Raw genomic sequence first — 17,657 nt, forward strand, 5'->3', positions numbered from 1 at the left:
CTAGCCCTAGGGAGATTGTGTGGGGAGCTAAATGGCTGAGGGTGACAGGGAACCGACACCCACTTAAGCAGAAGTTCGTCTCCTCTCGCTGAGGCAGGGGGGTAACAAGGTGATGCACAATCCTGGGCAATCTAAGAAAACATCATATCCAGAATCTGCCGTCTGTGGAACTCAGGGCTGGCAAAATAACACCTCGAAGAGGCTTCCCAGACAGCCTCTGTGTCCATTGAAGACCATTCCCCCCCCCCCCCATTATTCAAAACCAGGGACACGGGGAGTTTGAGAAACTAAATTCTACTTTACTCTTTTCAAAGCAAGAAATAAAAGTTATAAAGTGGGTGACATCACCAAAACCACAACCTCCTTCCCCCTCCCGCGCACACATTTTGTATGGAGCGAGGCAGGTGCCTAACTCACTCCAGAAAGAAACGCTTTAGGCGCCTGAGCCATCTGACATGAGGCCCTGGGTTCCCATTTGTGGATTGCTAAGCAGAGATAGTCGCCCCACTGCAGCATAGATTTAGGCACCTATCTGTGAAAGAGGGGCAGGAATTAGGACTCCTTTCCCCCTTTGTTGGCCCCTCCCATTAGCTGGCTTACATGGCTCCCCACCTTGTGAGCTGGCTTTTGTGAATCACGCTGTAAGGTACCTGTGTCGCCCCTGCATTGTACAGGGAGTTTAGTCACCCAGTTCAGCGCTGAAGATAACTGTTGTTCTCGTGATTTTCTAGCTGCCTAAAAATTAGACCCTGAGACACTCAGCATTGCAACACCTAAGTCCATTCATGGATTGCACCCTGTGCAACCAGTCACCTCTCTGCAGAGCACAGCTGAGCAACTCCTGATTGATGTGAGTAGATACAGGACAAGAGGCAGAGCACAGGCTGGCTAGTGACATATCACAGTAAAGCCTCAGCTCTCATCATAGGGACATGCGGGTATATTCCCTGTTGGTGCTGGAGGTTCCCAACCAAGTAGGGAAGCAAATCCCACGATTCTACTCTCAACAATTGCATCTGGGATATTAACAAAATAAATCAGAATTGTCTTGCAGGCTTTAATGTGATGTAATTTAATGTAAATACTCGTCAGATTGAAAAGGAGCCAAGAAGTAGCTTCAATAACCCCAGCAATGGAAAAGAGACACAGATTTTGGGAACAGTTTTTTTAATGACACTAAAATGGCAACAAAGTCAAGGAAGTGACATGTGCAATTAATGAGTGGCAGTCTCATCTTCAGTGACGTTTTTTAAATCTCTCTGTCCCTTTTGTGTTTCCTTTTCTCCTCCCTTTTCTTTCACACTGTTCACTCTTACTCACCATATTTCTAGCCCACATTTCCCATTCCTGTTTATTTCTCTTTCTCTTTCACTTTCCTCTGATCCCTGTCACAGATCATTCACCACTCATGTTCTCCATTCTCTCCCTGAGTTTATCTCTTCTACTCACACTACCTGCCTCTGGCTGGTTCCCCTCTTCAGAGTGTTTTCCTCTCATTTTAATAGCTATTTTTCACCCTTTCTCCAGGACTCGCAGATTATTTTGTTTTACTTTATCTTTCCCTTTTCTTTCCTCTATTCGCTCTGGTTCAACCCACCCTGGCCCCAGGGGCTCTGCCAACCCCAGAAGTTAAAAATCATGAGTCAGTACTGAAAGTCGTGAAATTGAACCTTGAAAACATGAGGTTTCAAAACAACACAGACTGTATCTGGGTGATCCTGTGATTTGTGAATTCTCCCTGCCCATCCCCTGCGTGTGTGTGACAATTACTGTGGTGCCAGCCCTGCAGCGACAGAGGAAGGTGACTGTGGCCCTGCGGCAGGAGCTCTGGCTGGGAGCCCCAGTGAGATCTAACCCCACAGATTGTACAAACCCTCCCTGCCGCTGCGGAGCTTCCAGCTTCTCCCAACCCCCCAAACCCGCATTAATTAATGCTGGGTCCAGCCACCCCCACGTCTGCCTGAACCCAGCCCGGCTGATAATTCTGCCCCTGCCCAGCCCCACATCTGCCCCTCAGGGCCCCTCTGCTCCCCCTGCAGCTTCAGGGGTTCTTCACCCTCCTCCCCCTCCCATCCCTGGTGCTGCAGGGAGGGGGAAGGAGCTTCCAGGGATCATAGAGCTGAAGGGCCTGGAACTGGGTAGATGGGAGTCCTCCAGGGTCATAGAGACTAGGGTGTGTGAGGCTAGAGATGGTCCCGAGCGTCTCAGGGACACAGTCTGAGCGGGGATCCTGGCCACACCAGGAGCCAGGGGCGGATTCTCCCGCCAGGGACAGAGGCCGGTGGGAAAGTGAAGATCGGGTCCTGGTCACCAGCAACGAAAAATGTCACCTGTCCCCGGTCACAGTCCAGACACACCCGGATCCTGCTGGGGACCCGGCGCAGGTGCAGGGGGGTCTCAGGGGAGGTGAGAGCCTGGAACTGATCCCAGCACAGCTCCACAGCCCAGATCCCCTCCTCAGGGCTAAACTTGATCCATCCCTTCCTCCTCACAGACTCTCTGGCCACCCCCACAGCCCAGTCTCGCCCATCCCCCACCTCCACCTCCCAGCAATGTCTCCCCGAGGTGAATCCCTCACAGCCCAGCACACAGAGCTCAGTGTCAAATCTCTCGGGGTTGTCGGGTAGATCCTGCCATGTGTCTGCCCAGCTCACACTTTTCCCATCCCCAGACACGACGAGTTTGGGATGAGCCGTGTCTGGATCCAGAGTCACATTCGCTGGGGAGAGAGAATCAGAGCGTTAGGGGCAGAGCTCAGCCCTGGGGGAGGGTTTGATGGTGTCAGTGACAGAATCTGCCCCGCCTGGAGCGTGAATCAGGAAATCTCCTTCCTCCAGGATTTACCCGGCAGCTCTGAGATGGCAGCAAAGTGCTGGGGAGAGTCACTGCCTGGCAGAGACGAGTCAGTCACAGAGTGAAAGAATCAGCTGGGCCAAGCCTGGGACTTGGAATCTTTCCCCCTCTGCCCTGACCTCTCCCCACTGAGGGGCCTAGAGACTCTAGGGGCCCTGGCAGATTGTACAACTCAGTGAACATTGACAGAGCTCCCCTCCCCCTCCCCAGCTTGAATCTCACTGTGTCCCTGCAGCCCCTGAGCTGGCCTTTGGTTTGGGGCCTCCCTCCCGCTGGTATCCTGCCTGCTCTGAAATGTCAGTCCTCGGACAGCAACGGGCCAAACAGGAGCAGGATTGAACATGCCCAGAACTGCACTGCTCAGCAGCAGTTGCAACACAAAAGTACATGAGCATGAGGGAGGGGTTAACACAGGGGAAGGCTCCTAGTTGAATGAGGAAGAAGCGATGTGTGGGGGGAGCTGTGGAGTAGGTGGCTGGTGGAAAGAAAGACAGGGCCATGCTAGTGATGGGAGACTAAAGTGATGTCCTGTTTAACAGGGACAGGAGAATTCTGGTATCATGGTAGTTGGAGAGAAGAGAAAAGAGACAAGATCCCAGGTTGCACAGCCCGTCTGTGCTGGTTTTATTCTGCTGCCTCCTAGTTTAGCAGCCTGATCACAGGAGCTCCCTGGGTCTGTATATTGGAGCCAGGAGAGCCTCTGTCTGTGATCAAGGCTCTGTTCCTCTGCTTGAGATTAGAGCAAGGATCACCCACAGACACACTCCCTGCTCACCAAGTCAATATGAGGTCACTGCAGAGCTACTGGCTTCCTCCAGAGAGAAGATGAAGGAAGAAACAGAGCGGCATTGGAGACAGGCCATCAGAACCTGGAGAGAAAAGAAACTCCCCCTGGGCTAGAGGTTGTGGAGCTGCATTTCCCACTGGCTCTGTGCAATGAGTGGAAGCTGCTCTCACAAATCTCTGTCGGGTGCAGAGCCCATGTAGGCAGTGGAGAGGCAGGAAGAGTAGCTGCAATATGATACAGATCATTGTGCTGTGCTAGGACACAATCACAGCCCTGCCTCACCTCATGATGTGCTGTGAAATGGAGGATGCTGGGGAATGAACTAGCACGGCCACTTCCACATTCAAGGAAATAGAGGAACATTGTCTCATGGGAACTGATATATAGACATTGATAAAATACTATCGTTAATTACCTTCTTCTATAGGTGCCACGTGTCTTCTCCAGCCTAAAACCAAGCACATCATTAGAGATGAGAGCTGATCTCAACAAGTATTTCATGATTCAATATTGTACAAACTATTACAGTGAGGGAAAAATAAAGTTAAGTTTTCCAGAAGTATCCTGTAATATAAATCATCAGAACCTCCACTGACCTGCATGAGTCTCTCTCTCCCAGGGTGTATCTTCACTGCAGTGTTAGCCCAGCATCTTACTTGACTGCTACCCCTAAGCTGTTTATTGCTCAAACACAAAAACTCTGACTCAAGTTTGCTGCTCCTTTAAACTCAGGCTAGCTGGCAAGACTTTGGGTACAGGCTATAGTCCAGTTAAAGTTAAAATTAAAAGCAAACAACTCTACAATAATTAAACAAGCTCCCACATGAGGATTTGGTATGAAAATTTATTGTCAGAGGAAGGTTAATGACACCAATTTCTACATCTCGTTTGCCTAAAAATTAAACAGAAACACACATATTGTTTGTTAGGACTTTCCCTTTTCTTATGTTTTATTTCCCTATATCAATGTGACAGTTAAGGCTGAGAGAAATCAGCCTCCTCTTCAGGACATCAGATGATAGAGGATCTAATGATCCCTTCTGGTTTTACACTCTGTGACTCTATTACTTATCAGTATTTCAAATTATATTTTGGTGTGAAACCTGTACAGGTTTGAGTCTCCCCACATTTTTTCAGGTCACACTAACCCCCCAACCAAAGAAACAGTAATAACGAAAAGCAAGCACACAAATAAACAAAAATAAGTTAAATATTGCAACAAAATTTTAAAGGTGGAATTTAAAACAATTTCACACCAATTAAACAAACTCCCACATGAGGATCCAATTTGGTACAAAAGAAATTCTTGTCAGAGGAAGGATAATGACACTTACCAATTTCTATATCTCGTTTGCCTAAAAGGTAAACAAAAAGACATGTATTGTTTGTTAGGTGCGTGATGATGTCTAGATTAGGGGTGACCATTTATAATATTATTGATATCAATATTGCTAAATTACAATAATTCGTACAAGATATGCCATGTCAGGTACCAGTTGAAAAGTCATGATTGGCTGAGATTGATAAGCACGTTTCTATGTATGTCTCAGTTTTGCATTATGAGTTCTAAAGATGTCTGGTATATTTGTATTTCAAACTTGTGCTGGGTTTCTGGGTGACACCCCAGACAGGATGGCAGCAGCACTAAGCCTGTTTAATGGCCCATGCAGGGAACTCACAGGTACAATGAGCCCAGTGAAAGAACCCAGGGGCTACACCTTACAAGTCACCAGGACATGTAAGAACATTCCTGTGGACAGGGGACTCTGAAGCTTTTCCATGCCATGTGCTGTGTGGCTGTGTTTGGGACAAGCCGCATGGCAAAGGGACAAAAAAGGCAGCTGCACCATCCCCATCTTGTCTTCTTTCCTGCTTCCTACCTCTGGAGCAACTCATCTACAACTGAAGCTGTGAAACAAAGGACCGAGACCCATCCAGGTACTGGAGGAATAACAGAGGGACTGTACGAGCCTTCAATTCCACAGTTCTACTCAGAATCTAATATATATGGACTTTTAAGTCATTTTTATGTAACTGATTGCTTTGGCCATTTAATCATCTCTCATCATTTCTTTCCTTTTTAAATAAACCTTTAGTTTTAGTTACTGAAGGATTGGCTGGCAGCATGGTATTTCGGGTAAGATCCAAACTTTTATTGATTTGGTAATGTGCCTGACCCTTTGGGGGTCAGGAGAACATTTTTGGTAAAGGGAATAGAGTTTTAATCACTTATCTCTTTACTGGACCTAGCTGCTAATTGGGGGCCAGAGACTGAAATGCAATAAAGGGGGCTGTGTGTTTTCTGTTGTAACTTCATGATAATCAGTGTGGGGATCAGAAGCACTGTTAATAACTGGTTGGGGAATCTAACTGCAGTGTCACCCGCCAGTCTGGGAGAATCTGCTCTCCTTTTGCAGCCTCCATTCCTGACCTTGGAATTTGCAAGTGGCTACCTTAGGCACAGATGGGTCACCAGGTATTTCCCTTTTCTTATCTTTTATTGCTTTTTATCATCAGTACGACAGTAAAGGCTGAGAAATTACTTCTATTCAGTCTCCTTTTCAGAAGGAGAAACTAGAGGATCTTGTCATCTGTTCTGGTCTTAAGCAATAGAGTTGTATAGTCACAGAGTTTATCAGTTTTTCAAATTAGCTTTTGGTGCGAACTGAAATTCATCCAGTTTAGAAAGTTCCAGAGGGGTAGCCGTATTAGTCTGCATACAGCAAAAAGAACTAGAGTCCTGTAGCACTTGAAAGACTAACAAATTTAATTTTTCTAGGTATAAACTTTCGTGGGCTGGAACCCACTTCTTCAGATGCAAGAAATAGGAATCAAAAGGCAGGTATATACATACATCCAAGTTTAAGGAACAACAATGGGGAAATTACATTAAAAAACAACCCCCCACAATCTACCAGAATAATAATAGTAATAATAAAGCAAGAAGAGAAACAAAAAAAGGTTTCATATTGCAACTATTTTAAAAGTTCAATTTAAATACAAACACCACCACCACGTTTAAACGAATTCCCACGTGAGGATCCAATTAGGTACAAACATTTCTTATCAGAGGAAGGACAATGACATTTACCAATTTCTAGATCTCGTTTCCCTACAGAATAAACAGAAATACATATCAAAGTTTATGAGTTTTCCTTCCCTTCTGTGTTGTTTCTCTTTATCATCAATACAAAGATCAGGCAGGGTGATTATTTCTATTCAACTTCTTTTCCATTGCTTCGTCCCACACCCCAAATAACATTGTGCTGTGAAGTTTATCTAATTTAGACTTACTCCAAATTTTATAAAACTGGACTCTGTCAAGGGGCCACACCCCATCACAGATGGGAAAAGACGAAAACTGCTCTGGGCTCAAGTGGCATTAACCAGGCGTAGCTGCAGGGCCTGCTCCACTTGGAGGACATGATCATGAAAGGGAGAGTTTGTCACAGGAAGGGGGTGGCAGCCAGGAGGAAGGCTGCTGGAACTCAGAGGTAGGTGATTCTTGTGACAGAGCCGCTGGTAGGAAGACAACTTGTGAACGTTTGCTACTCAAAAGGGCACTTCAGACCAGGTCCAAGCTGACTGCAGCAGGGAGTGGTTGAAGACAAACCCTGTCCTGGGGTCCAGCTGTCCAGACTCCCTCTGCACATTCTCAAGGGATAAACACACATCACCGAGCGTTCGCAGTGACACTCAAAGAGCGCTGTCAGAACAGTCGGGTGTATTAGTTACCTGGACACAGCTGCCTAGGAAGCCCTCACATTGTCACCGAGAATGGAAGGTTAAAGCACAGACTGTTCTGGTCAGCCCAGAGCCCAGCCAAGCTGCAGTGAACCCCACTGTCCTAGCTCTGTCTGTCTCTATGTCTGTCTGACCCCCTTGGTCAGACCCCAGGTGAGAGCCCCGACTCCTTCTAGCAGCCACCTCCTATCCCCCACCTCACACCTCTCCAGTCCTTTGCTACTTCAGCTGGGGGATGTTGCTCAATTTCCCTGCTTAGAGCTGAGGAAATCCATCTGCCTCTGGGGTCATTGGTTGCTAGGTGCCAATGTCCAGGTGACTGGAGTTGCCATGGTCTTCTCAGATGCTCTATCAATATAGGGACTAAGGCCCAGACAGCCAGGCAGCACCTGTACTTATGTCTCCTAGCCTGCTCTGAGAGCAAACAGTCCTTCCCCCCCTATTGGGTAACAATGCTTCTTATAGGGGAAACTGAGGCACACATATGCTTGATAAACATATTACAGAAAATTCCCACATCAGCACACCTTCATTAACAAGCCAGACCTCTGTAGATTCTTGTGAAAAATTCTGAGATTGAGGTCTCGTCTGCACTGAAAACTTGGCATAGCCACTTCTCTCAGGTGTGTGAAAAATCCACAACCCTGAGACACACGCCTCTGCTGAGCTCATTCCCTCATTAGAAGGACTTTAGGGGAAAGGGTCTCTGGAAACACCTGAACAGACCCTAAAAGGTTCAGCTAATCACACACACACTAACATCTTCCGCCCTCACACTCCGACACACACACACAAAAATAAAAATAAATCAAAGAAACAACCAAGCCTATAAACAAATGTGTAACTATCGTCAAAAATTGTATTTGTGGAAAAAGGAAAATTGAAACTTACCAACTTCTTCAGTGAGTTTCCCTTAAAAATACAGAAAGAAACAAATTATTCTCATCTCGTGCTTCATGAGAGTTAGAACACGACATGCTCTAGTAAGAAAATTCATTAGGAGCATAGAGGGACATGTCCCATTTATTTGGAAATTGGGCAGATATTCTTTATGGATTAAGTGAACCGAGGCATGGACAGGGATGTCTGAGTTATGTAAAAGTTGATATGATTTTTTTCCCCGACTGAAGAACAAATGTGTCATTTACTGATTTACCACAGGGCGTTTTTATAGGGCCCATCACTGTAATGTCAAGGTGCACTACACTTCATTAGCAAAAAAGGGATTTGAAGTACACATATGGGGGCCTAGGCTTTGCAGAACCTTGTCTCGAGTGGGACCAGAGACAGACAGCTGTAACCCCCTGAGAACTGGGAAAGAGGGGGAAATGGAGGACCAAGCAGAACACAGTTGTGTCTGCTATGATCTGAGTGTCTGGTTCACTTTCTATTCTCTCTCCCACCCACCTCTGCCACCACCCTCTATCAATAAATACACATCTGTTCTTCTTTATTTGGAATAGATCAGCAGGTCACACATTCATTTCATGTTCAATTCCTAAATTTCTCTTATTCATTTATTAGAATAAAACCTTCATGTCCAGTGTATTTCTCCCCCTGATACTTACCTTTCATTTTAAAGAGATAAACAGTGAGGCCAATGAAACCAAAAAAAACCATCAGGATCACAAACAGAGCCACCATCCAGGGATTCACCCTCGGGAAAAAGGGATCTGAAAAACAAAAGACCCAGGACTTGCCTTAGTTTGGAAGCGGTGACTAAAGGCAAATGTTTTTATTTCATACAAATACATAGATAGTGCCCAGCAGGATTTGTGCGAGACAAGAGTGAAAGAATGGCCATGTGTGTACTACACAAACGACCAGAAACTGATCTTAAAAATGGCTCCAACCACCACAGCTTTAACACTGATTTATCCTTGAAAAACAGGCCTGGTTTGATTCATTGATATTCAGAGGATCGTAGACTTCAGGGCCAAATTATCTGCCCATAAAACCCCATTAACCTCAATAGAGTTACACCAGCAAATAATTTGTCCCTTAGTGTTCAGCAACATTCAGAAATTGCCATTTTAATTAGCATATTTTTGAAAAATCCCCTATTACCTTCAAATATTTGTAGAAATCACAATCACAATTCCTAAAGATATTGGTGCAGCAAACTAACTAATTTTCATTTGCTGGTCTTGTGTTCACAGTGATTCAGTCACAGACTCACAGACTTTAAGGTCAGAAGGGACCAATATGTTCATCTACTCTGACTCCTGCACAACGCAGACCACAGAACCTCACCCACCCACTCCTGTAATAGACCCCTAACCTATGACTGAGTTATTGAAGTCCTCAGATCATGGTTTAAAGACTCCATGATGGATATAACCAGGTTGGACTTTTCAAATGTGCCTCAGGCCTTCTCTGCACATGGTTTGTGCTCCTAGTTAGTGAAACTGGGGCCATCCTCTTATGAAATCATTTTTTAATTGGTTCAAGAGTTGACAACCTCTGTGGGTTCCACCAATTTCTATAAATTACTGCACAAAACCTTCCATAATAAATCAACTTAATAGTGCCCTGCTTCCATTTAGCCTCCATTTAGCTGAAGTCGGTAAGGAATTGACTCGAGATAAATCTATACAGGGCACGCTGAAACTTGTATGAGCGCTCACCCAAGCAAATGGAATTGATTAACTTAATTGTTAAAATGTGCAATTTTTTTGTGTAGACCAGGGTAAATTGAGTCCCTTTGTGGATCTGGACCAGAGTGACTTAAGGAGCACAAGTCCCATTGAAAGTCAGTAGAAACAACATCCCATGACTTAGATACCATTATGCACAACGATGAATGAAGAATGAATTGGTGCAGCGACGAGATCACAAACGAGCCACAGTACAAAATTTACCACATTTAAATAAATCATTAATATGAATTTAAGGTTGCAGGAATATCTTGTGTCAATGCATTGAGTGAAAGTTTCACCTAAAAACTGGTGGAAGTTTTGTGTGAGTGTGTCTGTGTGTGTGCGCACGTGCACTAGAATATCAGGAAAGTCAGACAAAATTAAATGTACATGAAATGCAAAACGTTCATGGTCTTAATACTCACAATTAAGGGAATTAGGCTGCCTAAACTGTGACCCCGTAAAGATACCTGCCTCCCATCTTCTTTGTTTGTATGTGGGTTATGAAATACCCAGCACAGATGTTTCAGTTCTTTTCTTCCTAGGTCATGTTTTATTTCTAGCGATGGTGAGATCAGGGTGGGATTTGAATGGTAACTGACCTGCTATATAAACTGCCGATTCCTTGTCTTGATTGAGAACGGTGTTTCTGATGCAACAGGACAAGTTTTGGTTTGACTGTTCTTTTACAACGATAGCAGTTTCTGTTTCAAACAGGTTGTTTTCCCCTCGGGATTTTGTTTCAAAGAGTGATGGTAAATGTCGCCCATTGAGATCTTTCCACAGCACCTCAGGCTCTGGGTACCAACCAGCTGATCGACAAACCACACGGATCCCTCCATCCTGGTGACCCTCAACAGAAATGTGAGGAGCAGAGCCTAGAGCTAAGGGGGAAATACATAAAGGTGTTAATTCCATGAATTATTTTATAAGGCATAAGGAAGGAGGGACAGTTTGTAGTTCCCTTCTTCACACTAGAAAGCACTAATTCATGTGGGTAGCCAGTTGAAGGTTAAATGGATACTGGAATCTCTGAAATCCCAATTCTCATGGACACAAAAATGTGAAGAAATATTTAAAATAATAGCACTGAGTCAGTGGGAAATATTGTCCTCTCAATACAGGAGGAACTGAGTGCTCAGCACCTTTGGAGATATGACCCCTTCATTTTGATACCCGAATGGGATATGAACTTTTGGAAAATCTGATAGTAAGTGCATTGGATAGATATATTTATTGTAAAAAAAATGTAATTGGCTTCATGGTTACAGTGTCAAAGCAGCAAGGGAGAAAGATCCGTCTTGTCCAAGCGTGGTAAATACATAACTCCCCAGCACCACCATCACAATTGTACGGCCTCAGCAAATAAGAAGGCTGCATCTGATTTTAACTACACCCCTAAGTAACAACCGGAAGTGAACCAAGCAGAAGGCCATAAAAGTCTGGAAATCCCACTTAAGCCACACAACCTAGAAATGACTGCAGAGCAACTGGAAGGCCATATTTGTCCACAAGTCCTTTCCCCATTAACTAAAGACCCTTTTTGGAGTCAATCAAGATTGGGCAAGAAAGTGCCTCGGCCATCCTGAAAATGTTTTTATTAACATGTCAGGAAAATTATCAGCATATTTCCCCTAGTATGAAAGTGGCTGTTTGCTGAAACTTAGATGCACTCTGTTATTGCGAAATATTTCACAAGCAGGGAGTCACAGTTGTTGTAATAGTAAAAAATAAATCCTTCAGACCACGTAAAGAGACACAAGCCACTGACCTGTTACCCGTAGTTCCAATATGGTTTCTTCATAAAATGTATAATCTTTAACAAAACAGCTGTATTGTCCTTCATCAGAGGGTCTGATATTGAGAATCCTCAAGGGAACATTTCCATCTGTGAGTCCAGTTTTTGAAAGCTCTGTCCTTCCCCGATACTCTGGCATCTGCCCTTCATCCTGATCCTTCCCATCGTGATACAGGTGTACAAAGGATAAAAACTCAGACTGGAACCATCTCACCTCCATGTTTGCAGCGCTCATCCTGGGGGACAGGTGACAGGGCAACACAGTGTCCTGACCCAGGATGGCAGTGACAGGATCACGGGGTCCAGTCACTATGAACTTTGCTGGAAAATGAATCAGGAAAAAAATAAAACAAGCTCAGAGGAAGGTGGGAATTGGATAGGAAGGACACATCCAACAGGTTCCATTTGATACAAACTTTCCAAAAAGTTCAGGCAGAGGCAGACACCGGCATGGAAAATTTCAGCCTGAATGTTTCAGGGAGAGCAGTGCTCATGTGCAGTGGGGGTGGGGCTGTGTTATAAGAACACTCAGCCACAGTGCATGGCCCAGACACACAGCACTGAGAGGGGGTGTGGAGCTGATAACAGACAAGTTTGGTGCATGGCAGAGGCACAGAGCACTGGATGGAGTGGGGAGCTGGGAATAGGTAGGTTCAATGCATGGCACAGGTGCTGACACGGGGTGGGAAGCTGAAGAGGGGTGCGTTCTGTCCATGGCACAGTCACACAACAGAGAAACTGAGGCAGAGAACTGGGAATGGACGTGCTCGGTGTGTGGTTGAGACACACTTCCTATTCAACAGCCTGTTTTCTAAGTGCTCTGGAATTCACATGAAATCTGCTGGGCCTCAACAGGACTAAGGGTAGGGTAGGTGGGCCAGATCTGGTGTTCTTTCACCATGGTGCTCCTGAGACAGAGCCCTGTTGCTACAGCCAATTTTTGGACTATTACGGGTCAATACGTCACATGATCAAGAGACCAAATAACCAAACTTAACCAAGTGTGTTGCCCAAAGACAAAACTGTTCACTAGGATAAGGAGACATACACACCCTCCTTCCAAGAGGCAATTATCAGGCAGTGTGCTTACTGTACACAGAGGGTCTGCTTCAGAAATACATCCCCCAAAACCACTTATATTTATATCATGACAAGTGAAACAGCACTTTATACATCACCTACGATCTCAGCCACCACTTCCATAACGTGCTCTTTACCTTTCCTATCTGTATTTTGGACACCACATTCCAAACCAAGGGGGTGTAGCGATACCTCCATTATATATATATATATATATATATAAATATATATATATAAATAATGCATATTATAGGACCACTGTGCACATAGTACCTAATAATATGGTGTATATTACACCTCACGTGGATGTATTCACTAACAGGCCCAATTAAAATGTCACATGATATCAATATATTCTAATTCTTCTTCTGTTTTGTGCACATGTGAGTCTCAGACAATGGCTCTGATCTTTTTTACATCTGAAACCCACTAATTTAATTTATTGATTTTTTAATTATTGTTTATCATTATTATTAAACTCTTCCATACGTGTCCTTCTAATGCTTTGTTAATTCTTGACAGTCTTTTAAAAATACTTGTGTGAATAAAGAGACCTTTACACTGCCCCAGAAACAAATAAAATAACCCAGCAGCAACACAATCAGAGCCAAAATTGAATAATGAAGGTGCTGATCTTGCTGTTTGGGTAAGTTTACACACTGAGAGTTGTTCCACTAACTTTGAGTTAAGCATGTTGTTAAGACACTTCAGGAGCCTAAATAAATCCTCTAAGAAACAGCAGACACAGTGCGGATTCTTACCTGATTCCATCTTGTGAACATAAAACATAAGGAAGAAAATAAAACCAGGGAGCGGGGAGCTGGCTCTGGAGCCATGACAGAAAAAGAGAAGCTTCATCTTCACTGTATCTTGATCTAGACAACAGGAAGAAGAAGGGAAAAAAACCGTAACATAGTGAGCATAACCCTCATTAACATTAAATTATTAAAGTCAAACATTAAAGAGGACATGTTAAATAAAAAATAAGTAAATACATTATTAAGTGAACTTTTCACATTATGGAGTTAGAACAGCCATTCAATTAAAGTTGAAAATATATTTCCTTTATGAGTCTGATTTTGTCCCATCCCTACAAAAAAAAAGAAAAAGAGATTCTTGATTTTTCTTTTCACCCATTTCTCTTCTTTCAACATATTGCAGGCAAGTGATTCAGTCCCATAACCAGAGCTATTAAATAACAGGGAATACAGAGAAAGATGCTCCACCATAAAGTTGGATTTGCATGAGTTTATAACTTACTTTATGAAACAGAAACATATTGAACCTCCCTTTGAATGCATTGAGAACACGATCAAGTCCAGTTTTCTTGAAGAAAATATAAGAGGAAAGAAATAAATTCTTAAATCAAATAACCAATATAATTTGGTGTTAAATTACAATGAAAGGAGAGCCAAAAACAGATCATGTATCTTTTGAATATAAAGTTCAAACAAAGTTTATACTTAGAATAAGACACATTTATTTTGGGATTATTGGCTCATTTTGCAGTTAATAATTCACCCAAGGAATAATTGATTTCTAGGGGTTATAAAAGAACAATGGAGATGGCAATCAAGTGACAGAAGCTCACCTACCCGATCCTGGAAATAAGCTTTGGAACAGTTCTGAGATCTCCCTAGTGTTCCCAGGTTTTCTAAAATCCTCATCCATTCTCCTCTCCTTAGTTTACATTGTCAGTGACTATTTCAGTTTTGAGGCTGCAAAATTAATTCTTAATAAAAAATTATAGAGACAAAGAGCTGAATTTCAGTCCTTGCTTCCTCTTTCTGTCAAAATGGTCTTTATTCTTTGTCGGACACTAAAGAGAAATGTGTCTCTCTCGATGCCAGTACCAAGATAGGAAGCGAAAGTAGAGAAGTAACAGGAAAGAGGCGGGGCTGTCAATGCCCGTCACATCCTCCTTACGCTTTGGGGAGAAGGATCCTCTCTCCAAGTGTAGCCTGATTTTATGGTTATTAATTTATTGAATAGGGTAATAGGTTTGCCAATTGCTCTAATTAAAGGATTATGAGGTTCGTATCCTTAATCAGGCTTCAGGTGAGTTTTATAAGGACCCCGGGTGCAACACAGGAAAAATTCCAGTGATAACCAATATTTGTATTCCAGGGCTTTGTTATGTCTCTCACACAGATTCCCTCCTCCTGGTTTGAAAACCAGTCATTTGTTTTTTCCCACTATATTTGCTAGCTGACAGTTGTTCCGGAGAGCCCCTGTCTAGATTCTGGCTCTGCAGCTGTGCAGCACAAAAGGTCATAGTCCCCCTCTGTCCATGTCTCCCAGTGCTGAGTGATGCAGGCTCGGCAGAAGTTGTGCCCACAGTGTATGGTCACCGGGTCCGTCAGATATTCCAGGCAGATGGGACATTTGGTTTCCTCTTGGATTTCCTGTACCGGAGTCGCTGAGGCTATGGCTGCTGGGATCTCTGCTCTTCTGTTCCCGCTGCACAGAAATGGTTTGGCTGATAATGGGAGGGGCGTGTCCCACCGACATCAGCTGCACAGGTGCAGAATGAGGTGAAGAAAGAGGAGAGGCTGGGAGGAGGAGCAGGAGAAAGATAAGAAAAGAAGGAAGCAGGAACTCCCTAGGCAAGGAACGGGAGCAGCAGGGTGTGAAGAAGCAAAAAGTGAATGATAGGGAAAGGTGGAAAAGAAGGAAACAAACAAGGAAACAAAAGGTTAATCTCAGGGTCTGTCTACACCAGTGGTTCCCAAGAGTGGCCCATGGGGTCTTCCAAAGTGGCCCGCTGCTCCCCTCCCGCTGGCTGCAGAAGGGAGGTGCTGCCTAAGAACCCAGGCAGAGCATGTTGCCGCGGGGCTACAAGACCAGTGCAGGCTCCTTGCTGCACCCAAGAGGACGGGAGATCAGCGCTGCCCTCCCTGGCTGTAGCAGGGACCATGGCAAAGTGCTCTGCTTGGGTCCCTAGGTGCTGGGTCCCTGCTGGAGGCAGTGGGAGGGGAGCACTGATCTCCTGTTCCCCTGGCTGCAGAAGGGAGCCACTTGCCTAGGGACCCAGGCGAAGCGCACAGAGCTACAGGACACATGTCGTTTTCCTGCTGCAGCCAGCGGGGCGGGAGATCAGCAAGGAGGCAGCCTGCTCACTGAACTCCTTCTGTCTGTCTGCAGTGGGGGGAGCAGCCAGGACCCACCGTGCTTGAGGAGAGGGGGCAGGACTCTACAAATCAGAGCCTTGCGCTTTGGCCTGCACTTAGCACATCACCCACCGTGACATGAATGCCAGGCCATGTGCGTCAGTGTGTGCTGACAGTCACTCATCCACACCAGTGCAGCCGTTCCCAACCTGTTCGAGGGTGTGGAGCTGTGGGCCAGAGGTAGTGTCTGCCTGGGGCATTGCGGCCCTTCCTCAGGCCCAGGCCCGGAGGAAGGCCACAGCGCCTGTTACCAGGGGAATGTTCTAGTGCCTGCGCACGAGTCTGAGCCCGGCCCTCAGGCAGGGCGGGCCGACAAGTACCTATAGTCTCCAACCCCCACGCAGGGTGAGACAGGTTCGCAGTCTATGGCCTCCGGCCCTCAGGCGGGGCGAGGCAGGCAGGCAGTGGATGCGCTGTCTAGAGCGGCAGGGGAGAGCACTTCCTCCCGGGGCAGTCAGGGAAGGGGGAGGTGGACACAGGCCCACCCGTCTCCACTGCGTCCCAGCCCAGGCCCTAGCAGTGGCACAGCCATTGCCACTGAATCAGGGGGGCTCAAGCCGCAACACACTGATTGAGGCTAGTCCCTGATTCAGCCGCTGTCCAGCTGGCTGTGCCTGGGCCACTTCCTGCCCCTGGTGCCCAGGTACCTGAGAGTCCTCCGTGTCCTCAGGGTCGCTGGGGTACTCAGCACACGGCAGTCTCACCAGTCCATCCTCGTCGAGTGGCGGCAAGTCGGGGAGCTCCTCTGCGGAGGGCAGCTCCTCCAGGTCACAGGGCTCCTGGGATTCTCCAGCATCAGGCAGCTCCTCCAGGTCCTGGCCAGCCTCAGGGAGTATCACCCACCCCCAGGGGCCTCAGTCCAGTCCCTGGGGTCTGGCAAGTCTGGCAGGTTCTGGGGCCTCCACCCTGGGAGGCGGTTGCTCAGAGCGGCTGCTCAGCTGGGGTCAGTCCTAAGCCGCAGCCAGCAGGAAGGCACATCTGCCTCCGGCGGCAGCCTTTCCACTTTTGAGCTGAGGGGCCTGACTTTTATACTTCCTGTTCCTGCAGAAGCTCCGCCCCTCTGTTGCCAGGCAGATTGTCCTGATGGGCCTGGTACTGTCCAGCCGGGGCGTTGCGGCCCTTCCTCGGGCCCATGCTCCAAGGAAGGCCACGGCACCTTCCTACAGGACCCCTTGTCAACCTCCAAACACTTGGCAGACCACCACATGCTCCTAGTTGATTTTAAACTATATGAAATTACTTTTTTATTTGAAATTGTACGTTTCCTTGGTGAGGATGTTATTATTTTTCTTTTCCGTGGACCCCCTGTAGCAGCCTCGCAGACCACCAGGGTTCTGTGGACCACAGGTTGGGAACCGCTGCACGAGTGCCTTGTCTGTGAGTGTGTGACGTACTGTGAGTAATTTATAGGTGTAAAATAGTGAATGTAAAAATGAGCAGAGTAGCATCAAATGTTTACTTTAAATATGTAGTGATTTGTTGTCCTTAATGGTCTCCACGTCAGTATATTTTTTATGAGTTGATAGACTGGTGGCCCTTCAGGGTTCTAAAAATGGTGTTTGTGGCCTCAATCCAAAAAGGTTGGG

General features: G+C 45.8%; 1 pseudogene; it reads right to left on the minus strand.

Annotated features, from left to right (window-relative positions):
- Positions 1-2,052: 2,052 nt before the first annotated feature.
- LOC137141486 (butyrophilin subfamily 1 member A1-like) overlaps positions 2,053-17,657 on the minus strand; it is a 45,124-nt pseudogene continuing 29,519 nt past the window's right edge.

Source organism: Emydura macquarii, unplaced genomic scaffold (genome assembly GCF_026122565.2).
Source record: "Emydura macquarii macquarii isolate MOO-44397 ecotype Brisbane River unplaced genomic scaffold, CSIRO-AGI_Emac_v2 contig_3067, whole genome shotgun sequence".
In the NCBI taxonomy this organism is placed as follows: Eukaryota; Metazoa; Chordata; order Testudines; family Chelidae; genus Emydura; species Emydura macquarii.